The sequence below is a fragment of the Balaenoptera musculus genome, chromosome 4 (genome assembly GCF_009873245.2).
Source record: "Balaenoptera musculus isolate JJ_BM4_2016_0621 chromosome 4, mBalMus1.pri.v3, whole genome shotgun sequence".
Lineage (NCBI taxonomy): Eukaryota > Metazoa > Chordata > Mammalia > Artiodactyla > Balaenopteridae > Balaenoptera > Balaenoptera musculus.
This window is the reverse complement of record NC_045788.1, coordinates 96212343-96224460: the sequence shown is the minus strand read 5'-3', so window position 1 is coordinate 96224460 and position 12118 is coordinate 96212343. Positions and strand designations below refer to the sequence as shown.

The 12118-nt window shown below is 38.0% G+C and overlaps 1 pseudogene; it reads left to right on the top strand.

Annotated features, from left to right (window-relative positions):
* The first annotated feature begins 422 nt into the window (after positions 1–422).
* Positions 423–1222, top strand: LOC118894030 (annotated as a pseudogene).
* Positions 1223–12118: the final 10896 nt, after the last annotated feature.

Sequence of the window (12118 nt, the reverse complement as noted above, 5' to 3'; positions counted from 1 at the left end):
AAGACGAAATCAAAAAATACCTTGAGATGAATGAAAATAGAAATGCAAAGTTCTAAAATCTATAGGACACAGCAAAAGCAGTTCTAGGAGGAAAGCTTATAGTGATACAGGCCTACCACAAGAAACAGGATAAATCTCAAATAAACAACCTAACTTTCCATCTAATAGACTTAGAAAAAGCCCAAAGTTTACAGAAGGAAGGAAATAATAAAGATCTGAGCAGAAATAAATAGAGACCAAAAAAAAAAAAAAAACACAATAGAAAAGATCAATGAACCTAAGAGCTGGTTTTTTTTGAAAATATAAACAAAATTGATAAACCTTCAGCCAGACTCACTAAGAAAAAAAGAGAGGCCAAATAAACAAAATTAGAGGTGAAAAAGAATGAAGTAATAGAAAAAGCCACAGGTACCATGAAGTGGCCGGTCCATCATGGTATAGTTTAAGGCTGTCACCTAATGGAAAGGTTTATAGAGCAAATGTTCTCTCAATACTTAAAGCACAACCTGAATGTCATTACTTTCTTTTGATTAAATCTCCACTAAATGCTCCTGAAAATAGAATATACTACTGAAATATGGTTTGAGTACTTCAATATTCCAGGCTTGTACATAGCCATGCGGGCTGTGCTTGCATTAACAGCATCCTGAGCAACAAGACATGTAGGAAAACTGATAGTGACTGGTATTAAGGTGCTGTCACTCCTGTCCTTTCTGTGGTTACAGGACATGTGATTGGCAGCTGAGGTAAGCACATTCCAGTCACAAGGTGAGCTGTACTGTATTTCATTCAGCAACTGCTGAGAGGCCAAGAAGTAGGAATTCCTCTAGGGCAATCCCTGGAAACAGCTATGGAAGTAAAGGAGTGCTACAGTTATGTCTGCCCAGATTTACTAAAAGAATTTAACAAGTATGACACAGAGGGGCCAAGTAGATAAAACAGTATACTAGAATCAAGGCAATTTCAAAGAAAGAATTTTCCATTGACGTTGGTTACGACAGATCTTTGGAACCTGAAATCTTTTTTCATCCAGAATTTGCTAATCTAGAATTTACCTACCTAACAAGTAGTAAATGAAGTAATTCAGCATTATCTTATTGGTGTCAGAGTTCTCTCTACAAGGATACTGACCTCACTTAACTGGATGTGCAGAGACTTTGAGTGTCACTCTTATATTTTGAAAGAAAAAAATGACCAAGTAAAAAGTACATCTCAAAAGTAGCTTCATACACAACAATGTGAATGTATTTAATGCCACTGATCTGTACACTTAAAAATGGCTAAAATGGTAAATTTCATGCTATATGTTACCACAATAAAAGACTTAAAAATTTTTTTTTAACTTTAAGAGGCCTCATGACACTTGCCCTTACTCATTCATGGGTCAAGGAATTCCAGTAATTAGGAAATGCTACCCTCCACACTAAAAGAAAATTGGTTTTTGTTGCAAGTGTTTTAGAACTAAGAAGCTAGTACAGTTGACCCTTGAACAACAAGGGTTTGAACTGCGCAGGTCCACTTATATGTGGATTTTTTTTCAATAGTAAATACTACAGTTCTACACAATCTGTGGTTGATTTAATCCATAGATGTGCAACCACGTATATGGAGGAACCACATATACGGAGGAACTATGAAGGACTGACTATAACTTGTACATGCATTTTTCACTGAGTGGAGGGTCCACGCCCCTAACCCCACATTGTTCAAGGGCCAACTGTCTATTGGATTAAGTTTAATTCCTTGGACTCTTTTTCTTGATAAAAAAAAAAAAATTTTCTTTTCAAAATAAAAACAGCCTGTTGGATCACTTTTTTCTAAAAAAAAAAGCAATGTTCACAACATTCAGGTATTACCACACCAGTTTCAGCCTCTGTTTATTGAAATTTCTTCCTGGTTCACATGTCTAAGCACATGCCACTGACCCAACCTGTGAGAGGCAGACACAAAGTGGTGTTGCAGGTGCAAACAGTTGTCTACTTTGACTGCTCTTCTAACTCCTCTCCTACGACAGAAATCACTGGCAATGCCAATTAAATCTCTATCAGCTGATTTTGGGGTGGTTCTAATGCACCTCTTTGTTCCCTCTTTGTTCCCTCTTTCCCTTTGTTCCCTCTTTGTTCTTTTTTTCTTTTCTCTCTCTTTTTTACTTTATTTTATTTTTTTGGTGGGCTTTGTGTCTGGCTTCTCTCACTTAACAAGGTTTATCCACGTGTAGCATGTATCAGAACTTCATCCCTTTTCATGACCTTAGTCATTTCAGGCAGCTATAACAAAATACCATAGACTGGGTGACTTAAACAACATTTATTTCTCATCGTTCTGAAGCCTGTGAAGTCCACGAAAAAGGGGCTAGCAGATTGGAGATTTGGTTCTTGGTGAGGGCCCTCTTGCTGACTTGCAGATGGCCAACTTCTCACTGGATCCTCACATGGCAGAGAGAAGATGCTTTAATGTCTTTTCCTTTCCTCATAAGGATACCAATCCTATTATGTGGGCTCCACTCTCATGAGCCCAAGTAAACCTAATTACCTTCCAAAGACCTCCTCTCTTCATATCATCACATTGGGGGTAATGGCTTAAATATTTGAGTTGCGGTGGGGGGAGTAGGGGAGACAGAAACATTCAGTCCATAACATGACCCAATAATATACCATTGTACAAACAATACTATATTTCATTGATTCATTCATTAGTTGACAAGCATTTGGGTTATTTCCACTTTTTGACTATTATGAATAATGCTGTTATGAACATTTGTGTACAAGTTTTTTGTGGCCACATGTTTCAGTTCTCTTGAGTATATACCTAGGAGAGGAATTGCTAGTTCATATGGCAACTCCACGTTTAACCACTCAAGGAACTGCCAATCCGATTTCCCAAATGGCTGCACCATTTTACAATCCCATAAGCAATATACAAGGGTGCAATTTCTCCAAATCCTCACCAACACTTACTGTCTGTCTTTTTTATTATAACCATCCATCCTAGTGGGTGGGAAGTGGTATCTTGTGATTTTTGATTTGTATTTCCCTAATGTCTAATGATGTTGATCACCTTTTCTTGTGCTTATTGGTCATTTGTATATCTTCTTCAGAGAAATGTCTATTTGAACTCGTCATCCATTTTTAATTGGATTATTTGCCTTTTTATATTGAGTATAAGAGCTCTTTATATTTTAGATACAAGTCCCTTATCAGATATATGATTTGCAAATATTTTTTCCCTTTTTGGATTGTCTTTTTATCTTCTTGATAGTGTCCTTTGAAGCACAAAAGTGTTTTTTTTTTTTAAATTTTGATGATAAATTGCTTTTTTAAAAAGTTTTTGGAGGTCTGGATCCAGAATAATGTTTTCCTAACACCTAATGAAAAGTTTCATAGAATTTTATAGCAGGTAGGAAGGTAATTCAGGTGTATAGTACAAGAAGAACAAGAGAGTTTAATTGATAATTAATTAAAGGGGAAAATATTTTGATGGGTAGAAAATTAAATTTCACATAGTTAATATATAAGAATAAAGGCTCTGTAATATATTTTTACTTCTTTTCATATGTGTAAATGCACATAAAGCAGATTGAAAGGAGTTATTTTATAAACATAAGCCAGAGGAAAAAAATCTATGCTTGCCCCTAACACTAAGTGAAACTGAAGGGAAAACAGAGTTGTTTATTCAGGTAAATATGTGGGGGATCTATAAATGATGAATAGCTTTATTAAAGAAGTTATTAACTTTATATACTGAACTACTGCTAATGACATTTTAATAAAAGTTGCTTTTGACATAAACTTTTCTGGTTAATCTCTCCACTCTCTTTGGAATCTTTGGTAGGTAAAAAAATAAGCTAAATTCACACCTGAAAATTTTAACAGTTTATGCAGAGCATACAAAGTTAACAGCTTATAAATTCTCCTTACCTCAAGAAAGGAAATGGGCAGAAGTAACCATGAACCACTACTGTAGTCGCTCCTGCTAAAATACTTCTCCAGTGTACTTTTAGCTATTCATTTCCTTCTTTTTTCGAGTTATAACAGACATATAACATTATATTAGTTTCAGGTGTACACATGATTCAGTATTTGTATATATTGCTAAATGATCACCACAATGTCTAATTAATATCTATCACCACACATAGTTACAAAAAGTTGTTTTCTTGTGATGAGAACTTAAAATCTACTCTCAGCAATTTTCAAATGTACAGTATAGTATTATTAACTATAGTCACCATGCTATACATTGCCAGGACTTATTTTATAACTGGAAGTTTGTGCCTTTTGACCATCTTCATTCATTTCACCCACCCTCCACCACCTTGCTTCTTCCACCCACCAATCCATTCTCTGTATCTATGAGTTCAGTTATAGATTTTTTTTAGATTCTACATATAAGTGAAATTATATGGTATTTGCTTTCCTCTGTCTGACTTATTTCACTTAGCATAATGCCCTTAAGGTTCATTTGTGTTGTCACAAATGGCAAGATTTCATTCCTATTTATGGCTGAATAATATATAAATCACATTTTCTTTATCCATTCATCCATTGATGGACACAGTTGTTTCCATGTCTTGGCTATTATAAATAATGCTACAATGAACACAAGGGTGCACATATATCTTTTCAAGCTAGTGTTTCATTTTCATCAGATAAATACCCAGAAGTGAAATTGCTGGATCATACTGTAGTTCCATTTTTAATTTTTTGAGGAACCTCCATATTATTTTCCATATTGGCTGCTCCAATTTACATTCCTACCAACAGTGCACAAGGATTCCCTTTTATTCATGTTCTCACCAATACTTGTTATTTGTTGTCTTTTTGATAATAGCCATTCTGACAGGTGTGAGGTGATATCTCATTGTGGTTTTGACTTGCATTTCCCTGATGATGAGTGATGTCAAGCACTTTTTCATGTACCTGTTGTCCCTTTGTATGTCTTCTTTGGAAAAATGTGCATTCACATCCTCTGCCCATTTTTTGATCAGATTGTTTTTTTGCTATTGAGTTGTATGAGTTCTTTATATATTTTGGATATTAACCCCTTATCAGGTATATGATTTTCAAATATCTTCTCTCATTTGGTAAGTTGCCTTTTCATTTTGTTGATGGTTTCCTTTTTTGTGCAAAACCTCTCTGCTCTTTAATGATGATATTAAACACCAAGATGGCACAATTTATGGACAAATATTTTTCATAATAAAAAGTATCCTTGGGCTTCCCTGGTGGCGCAGTGGTTGAGAATCTGCCTGCCAATGCAGGGGACACGGGTTCCAGCCCTGGTCTGGGAAGATCCCACATGCCGCGGAGCAACTAAGCCCGTGTGCCACAACTACTGAGCCTGCGCGTCTGGAGCCTGTGCTCCACAAGGAGAGGCCGCGATAGTGAGAGGCCCGCGCACTGCGATGAAGAGTGGCCCCCGCTTGCCGTGACTAGAGAAAGCCCTCGCACAGAAACGAAGACCCAACACAGCCAAAAAACAAATAAATTAATTAATTTTTAAAAAAAGTATCCTTTGTATTGCTCCATTGTTGCAATAATATGAAATTTAATTTTGAGAAAGATGCACTTAGGTTTTGGTGGTACTTCCAAGAAAACACTAGTTCTCAAAAAATTTTGTTATTTCTAGTTATTCCCAGGAAAAATGCTGAAACATTAAATGAATCTAAATATTAAGGGCTCCATGTGAAGCTGCAGGCTAAGCCTCAGCTCTTGTGAGGCTGTGTAACACCTTGATTTTAAACTTCTAGCCTCTGTAAGAGAATACATTTCTAGAGTTTTAAACCACCAAGTTTGTAGTACTTTGTTACAGCAGCCCTAGAGAAGAATACTGTAGCTAATAGTCTCCTCATTGTTCCTGAAATACATCAACCTGTTTCCCACCTCCACACCTTTGCTTAACTAGTCCGTCACCCCAAATGTCATACCTTTCACCTTTCCACTTATCCTGCCTAGCCTTCGGGACCTCTCTCAGTCCTACTTATTCCAAGCAATTTTCTCCAGCTCTTCCTACCCACTTATGCTCTTAACTGTTCATCGCAATATATATTATATACACTCTTCTCATACTACTTAAGGTTCTATGTCTTGTTTCCCTAAACAAATTGAAAGTTCCATGAATGCAGATTCTTATGCTGCACTTATGTAACCTTAAACTTAGCAAGCACGAAGACATATTTAATTACTGCATGGCATCAGATAAACCAAGGTAATGGGCCTCACAGCTGTAGCACCACCGATATTAAAAACCAAATCTCAGTGACCTTGCTGCAGACTCCTCCCCAGATTCTACATCTCACAGGCTGAACTGCTATAACCCAGTTAGAATGGAATGAATGAGATCCCAGGTCATTCCCCTGTTGTGCTGCTCAGGGCTAAAATTCCACCCAAAAAGCTATTACTGTCACTTTGTCGTTGTTTTGTGAAATAAAAAGGGGATCTATGAAAGGTTACCACAGCAAAGCTATAATTCCTACAGCATTATAGTAATAGTGATATCGAAGATCTTTGATGCATTTAGGTTGCAGAGGTCTGAGGTTGCTGAGCTTGATATTAATCAAAGAGAAGACTAATAGTAAAATAAAATGAATGAAACAGACCTCAAGAAAAATCTTCCAATCTTCCTTTGTGATGCAAGCATGAAGGAAACATTTTCTCAGAGTGGAATGGCTTTGAATGGATATTTGCAAATTATCTTTCTTTTCTTCCTTCTTTGTCCCCAGCCAATGGCTTTAGATAAACTCTGTTATCATCATATCTTCTTATGTACCTATTTTCAGGAGTCTCAGGTAAGAACCCATGACCCAACTCCTTGCAAAATGTAGGAAAGCTAACTGGCTGCAGGGAAGAACCTTGAATGCAGTTATGGACCAACTGTCAAAGATGCTGTTAGGACAAGGTACACACAAGACACTTCCTCCTCTGGCCTCTCTTGTTAATACAATATGAGTTATAATGGGACTAAGTGGGTGGAACTGGGAAGTTACATTATCAAGACAAAGTCTTCATGGAAGTTCCCCTCTCTGAGTCAGACTTGGGCCAGGACATTGTCTGCCTCCCATGGAATAGTGGAATCCACGTGATCAAAAAAATCTTAGGGATTCTCCAAGCCAAGAAGTCATTGCCTCCCCTAAATTATCCCAGAATCCAAAGGGGAATGGCCACTAGATCCTGATGAAACAACTCTTTAACCTACCACCAAGACTAGCTGAGCAAAGATTTCACACCCAGCCACCATGAGTCCCATGGAGAGGACTCCACAATTCATTAACCCTTTTCTGCTATCCTCCCCACCATGGGTCACAGCCACTGGAGCTACAGAACTGCCACAGTGAGAGTTTTCCCTCTCTTCTATTTTATACATGGTCAGCATGAATTCCCAGAAAAACTGAGTCTCAAAAGACTCTCACAATTTCTCCCTCTTTCCCTCCCTCTCCTTCTCTCACTCTCACTCTCTCTCTCTGTGTCACACACACACACACACACACACGCAAGCATGTATGCATTTGAAGGGCTTGGTTTGTCTCATTATTTCCTTTTCCATAATTTCTATTCATTCAATAGGTTACCAAGTATCAAAAAAAAAAACAAACTCTTCTAAGACACTGGGAAAAAAGCTTTGGCCTCATGGTGTGTCAACGTTTATGATATGCAGGGCCCTCCTGCTCTGTCTGTGGGTATAGCACACACACGCACAGAGCTGGTTAGATGGCTGGCAGGCACTAATGTCACCAGCCACCACCTTGCTGGGTCTTCAGGCCTTCACAGTGAATTGTCTCTCAGGGACCTACAGTCTTTCCTGAAGTCTGATCTCTATTGTCAACACTCCAGGTCTACAAATAATTTTGTACATTCTAGAATAGTGGTTCTCAACCTGAGTGCATGTTAGAATCACCTGGAAATTTTTATTTAAAAGGTGATGCCTGCCCATCCTAGAGATTCTGGTTTGATTGGCTGGGAATGGTCTAGGATCAGTGGATTAGACACCAGGAGGCTATGATGTATGGCCCAGGTCAAGAGAACCTGGGGAAGTGGGGAGGGGGTCAGTGTTCCAGTCTCTTTTTCCAAAAGGCCCACAATCTCTATGTAAATTCATATTTGCAAATAGATTTGGGAGGAAAGTGAGATGCTGACTAATTCCTCTCACCATAGGGATTTTAACCCTCTCTGCCCACCTATTACAACTATTTCCCTTTCAATTATAGCCAAAAGCAAATATAAAGAATTTTGTTGTAAACAACATTTTCTCCTTCCATTTACTGCCTCAGTAGGAAGATGTAACTGTTGGCATTGCATTATTATAATAAGGAGAGAAAATACACCATTCCAAGTGACATTAGAATGTGTTGATCATGCAATCTTGTCCTCTATTCACTCATTTTTACCTAAATTCACAGCAGGAAAAGGGGTCATAATTTTCCTATTTTGTGCAACTATAGGCTATTTTAATAAGAAGCAAGCATAGATAATTATCTGAAAGGTCTTCTATTATAAGAAGCAAATCACTTCTCCTAAAAATACTAGTAAATAACACCCTTATGTGACATATAGTCATAACCCTGCTCCAAGGGAGGACAAGGCCAATTTATCAGATTTTCATCTGCCTCATTAATTCTCCACTCCTTTCAGAGCCTGCAATTTAATTGCAGAGAGAAACTATAAATGACCCTGCAGAGTGCATGTGGAAGAATTAGCCATCATCTTTATTTATGAGTTTCTAAACAAAGAAGCTAGCAAATATGAACACAGTCGATATCTCCCAGGCCACACCAACGGGGGGTAAAAAGAGGGTCACATATGTTATAAACAGGAGTTGTTGATTTTGTTCTCCATCAACTCTGCCAAAACTCTGGTTCCCTCAAAATAACTCTCAAAGAATTCTGGGAGTCTTAAGGGGCTACAGGAACTAAGGCTTGTATTTGTTATGGATGTCTGCCCTTTTCCTCTGTCCTGCTCAAGCTCACTAAAGTGAAAGTGTCTCAGACGTAGAGAACAAACGTATGGACACCAAGGGGGGAAAGCGGGGATGGGATGAATTGGGAGACTGGGATTGACATATATACACTAATACGTATGAAATAGATAACTAATGAGAACATGCTGTATAGCACAGGGAACTCCACTTCGCTGCGCAGTAGAAACTAACACAACATTGTAAAACAACTATACCCAATAAAAAATAAATTAACTAAATAAATAAATAAAGTGAAAGTGTCTGCTTTGGAGGACTCCAGAGTTGTGAGCTACACCATCACCACCTTAATGCCTGGAGTGGCTGCTATTACACAGCCAATGCTGACTGACACAGTCTATACCCGTGGAGGTTTCTCTTTTGACTCTTTCTTGGAGTCACCTTATCTTAGGACTTAAGTGTGACTCCATGACTCTGAGCTGGAGAACTATATGGATGAAAGGCATTTGCTCTGTTTAAGATCATCCCTCCTCTCTGGTTTTGTACCATTCTCCCAGAATCAAGCATTTTTGTCTTCATTTTCTCCTATGAAATTTATTATTGGAGACTCTTCAGTTTACCTATTCACCCCTCCCCACCCCTAGTCCTCCAGATGTATTCAGTCATTCATTCACTCAACAGTTAGGCACTGTTGAGGATACAACGATGGGCTAGACAGGTACAGTCTTCTCCTCATAGACCAAGTGCCATAAGCAGGTTCTCTGGTGGGGAAGTTGAGGATGCTGTGAGCACGCAAAGGAGAGGCGCTTCCTCCCATATGTGTGTAGTCAAGGAATGGTTCTCAGAGGAAAGAAACGGCCCCAGAACGGAAACTAAAAGAAGGAGTAGGAGCTGGGCAGGCAAGGCAGAGCAAGAGCCAGGGTGCAGAGAGAGAGTCCTGGGAGGTGGGACAAGGAAGGGGCAACTCCAGACATAAAGAGCATCATGTACAAAGTCTCAGAGGTCAGGTAGAACATTGAAAATTCCAAAGATAATCCCAGAAGACTCACTTCCATCAGAAGTTTTACCTTTCTGCACCAATAACTTGTAATCAGAAAGGGGAAAAAACAGCTGATTGGGCTTGTTCTTCTGAGTGGTTTTTTTTGAGGTGTTAATTAAGTAGGGACAGGCTCTGAAGTCAGATGGAAATAGAGTTGCCAGATAAACTACAGAATGCCCAGGTAAATTTGAATTTCAGATTTTATATATATATATATATACATATATACATATATATATATATATATATATATATATATACACACACACACACACATATATATGTATATGTATACACATATATATTCAAAAAATAAAAAATAATTTTTAGTACAAATATCTCAAATATTGCATGGTATATACTAAAAGTTATTTGTTGTTTATCTGGAATTCTAATTTAACTGGATGTACTATATTTTTATTTGCTAAATCTGGCAACCATAGACCATGAAAATGATCAAAAACTTGGTCACATTCACTGGAAAATCAATTGGAAAAAGAAGAGATAAGATTACAAAAGCAGACATCAATGGTAAAAACATAAAAAAAAAATGCAACTCACAGAAAAAAAGATTACAGCAGGTCAAGCAAATTTCCTTGTCTGAATTCTAAATAACTAAAACCCACGGAGAATGTCTTACAATAGCATATAGAGGGTCCTTTGCCACAAGCACTTTGTAAGAGCAGGATTGCAGAGGAAGGACCCCTAAGACTGAGTCCCCAACTCACTAGTAATTATCAGTCCAGCCAATGAAACTGATACCAACAGAAAAGAGACCTGCAGTCATCAAACAGCAGGGTCAGCCATCCTTGGACTCCCGGTCACACACAGACAAGGTGGTGACCACATCGTGGTTCTTGAGAATTCTGGTGGATGAAAGCACATCTAAATGCATGTGTGTTTGTCATCTGGCAGCTCATTATAATAGAGCTTTGTGCCCATGTCTTGTGGTCCAGTCTCAATACATAGGCCCCACCTCTGACTCTGAAGGAAATGGATGAGAAACCTCATGTCCACTGGGAGGAGGAAAGTTTACAACAGCAGAAAACAAACAAAATAGACCAGGAATGGGGAGCAAAAAGGATTTCTGCTTTCTTAGTCCTGATATGAAGAACAGTAGTGTTTGATGAAGAAATTAAATGTGAAGAATAAATAAATTTATTTATTCATAAATAAATTTTCCATAGATAGGCTTGTAGCAAACCTGAGTTTTTAATGGACACAAGAGAAAGACTGAAGATAGAATATTTTTCTTCTGCTGCAACTTGAATAAATTGTTGACCTTAAGTGGAAATACACTAAGTTTGAGGGCAGATGAGAACAAAACCGATAAATTTCATAGGACTGTAGTGAACACCAGATGGTGAAAAAGAGTCTTACCAAACCAGACATCTGCTTTCATCTCTAAGAGACAAGAGAGATGTACAAAATATTTTTAAAGGATACCAAAAAAAGAGGCATTAGAGATGACAGAGTGCAAAGGCGCAGCCTCAGATTTCAAATCGAGAGGTACCCGCATGGTCATTTGTCCATATATTCCTTACCCCCAGCCTTCTGCCCTAGACTCCTGAGCTTCCACAGTACCTGGTAGTCTCAGTTCTTCACATTCAATCCCAATCTGAAATTATAGTCTAGAGACCAGCTTTGAACTATTCAAAGCTGAAATGCCTAAAACCCCCTCTTCCTATTCCCTACCCCTTTCAATCCATCCTCCCCTGCAATAAAACTAAGTATACTCATTCCGGGTTCCAAGATGGAGACAGCCTCTTCTTTCCAGAAGCAGGCACAGCAGTGGGGTGGGTCATGTAGGTTGATCTTCCCACCCAGTTCTTCACATCAAGTTAAAATAAAAAGTAGTTTTCACTCATGAGGTTCATATGTTACACTAGACTTGAATATATATGTTGCATTTTTTTTGCAATTAAAAAGTAGGGTTATTTGGAGACATTCCAAAACATATAACCAAAAAAAAGGAAAGTTATGCTTTGCTTGTATGAAACAATGTACAATAGAGGTGAGCCATGTTAAAAATAATCTCAGTTGGATGTTCTTATGAACCAAAGCTTCATTAGAAACCATGCTTTCAGATCAAATCATCTGCTGCAAAGTGTACACAGCCTTAAAACAGGTGGTTAGTTCCTATTCTTTCTTTTTTTTAAGAAATAGTTT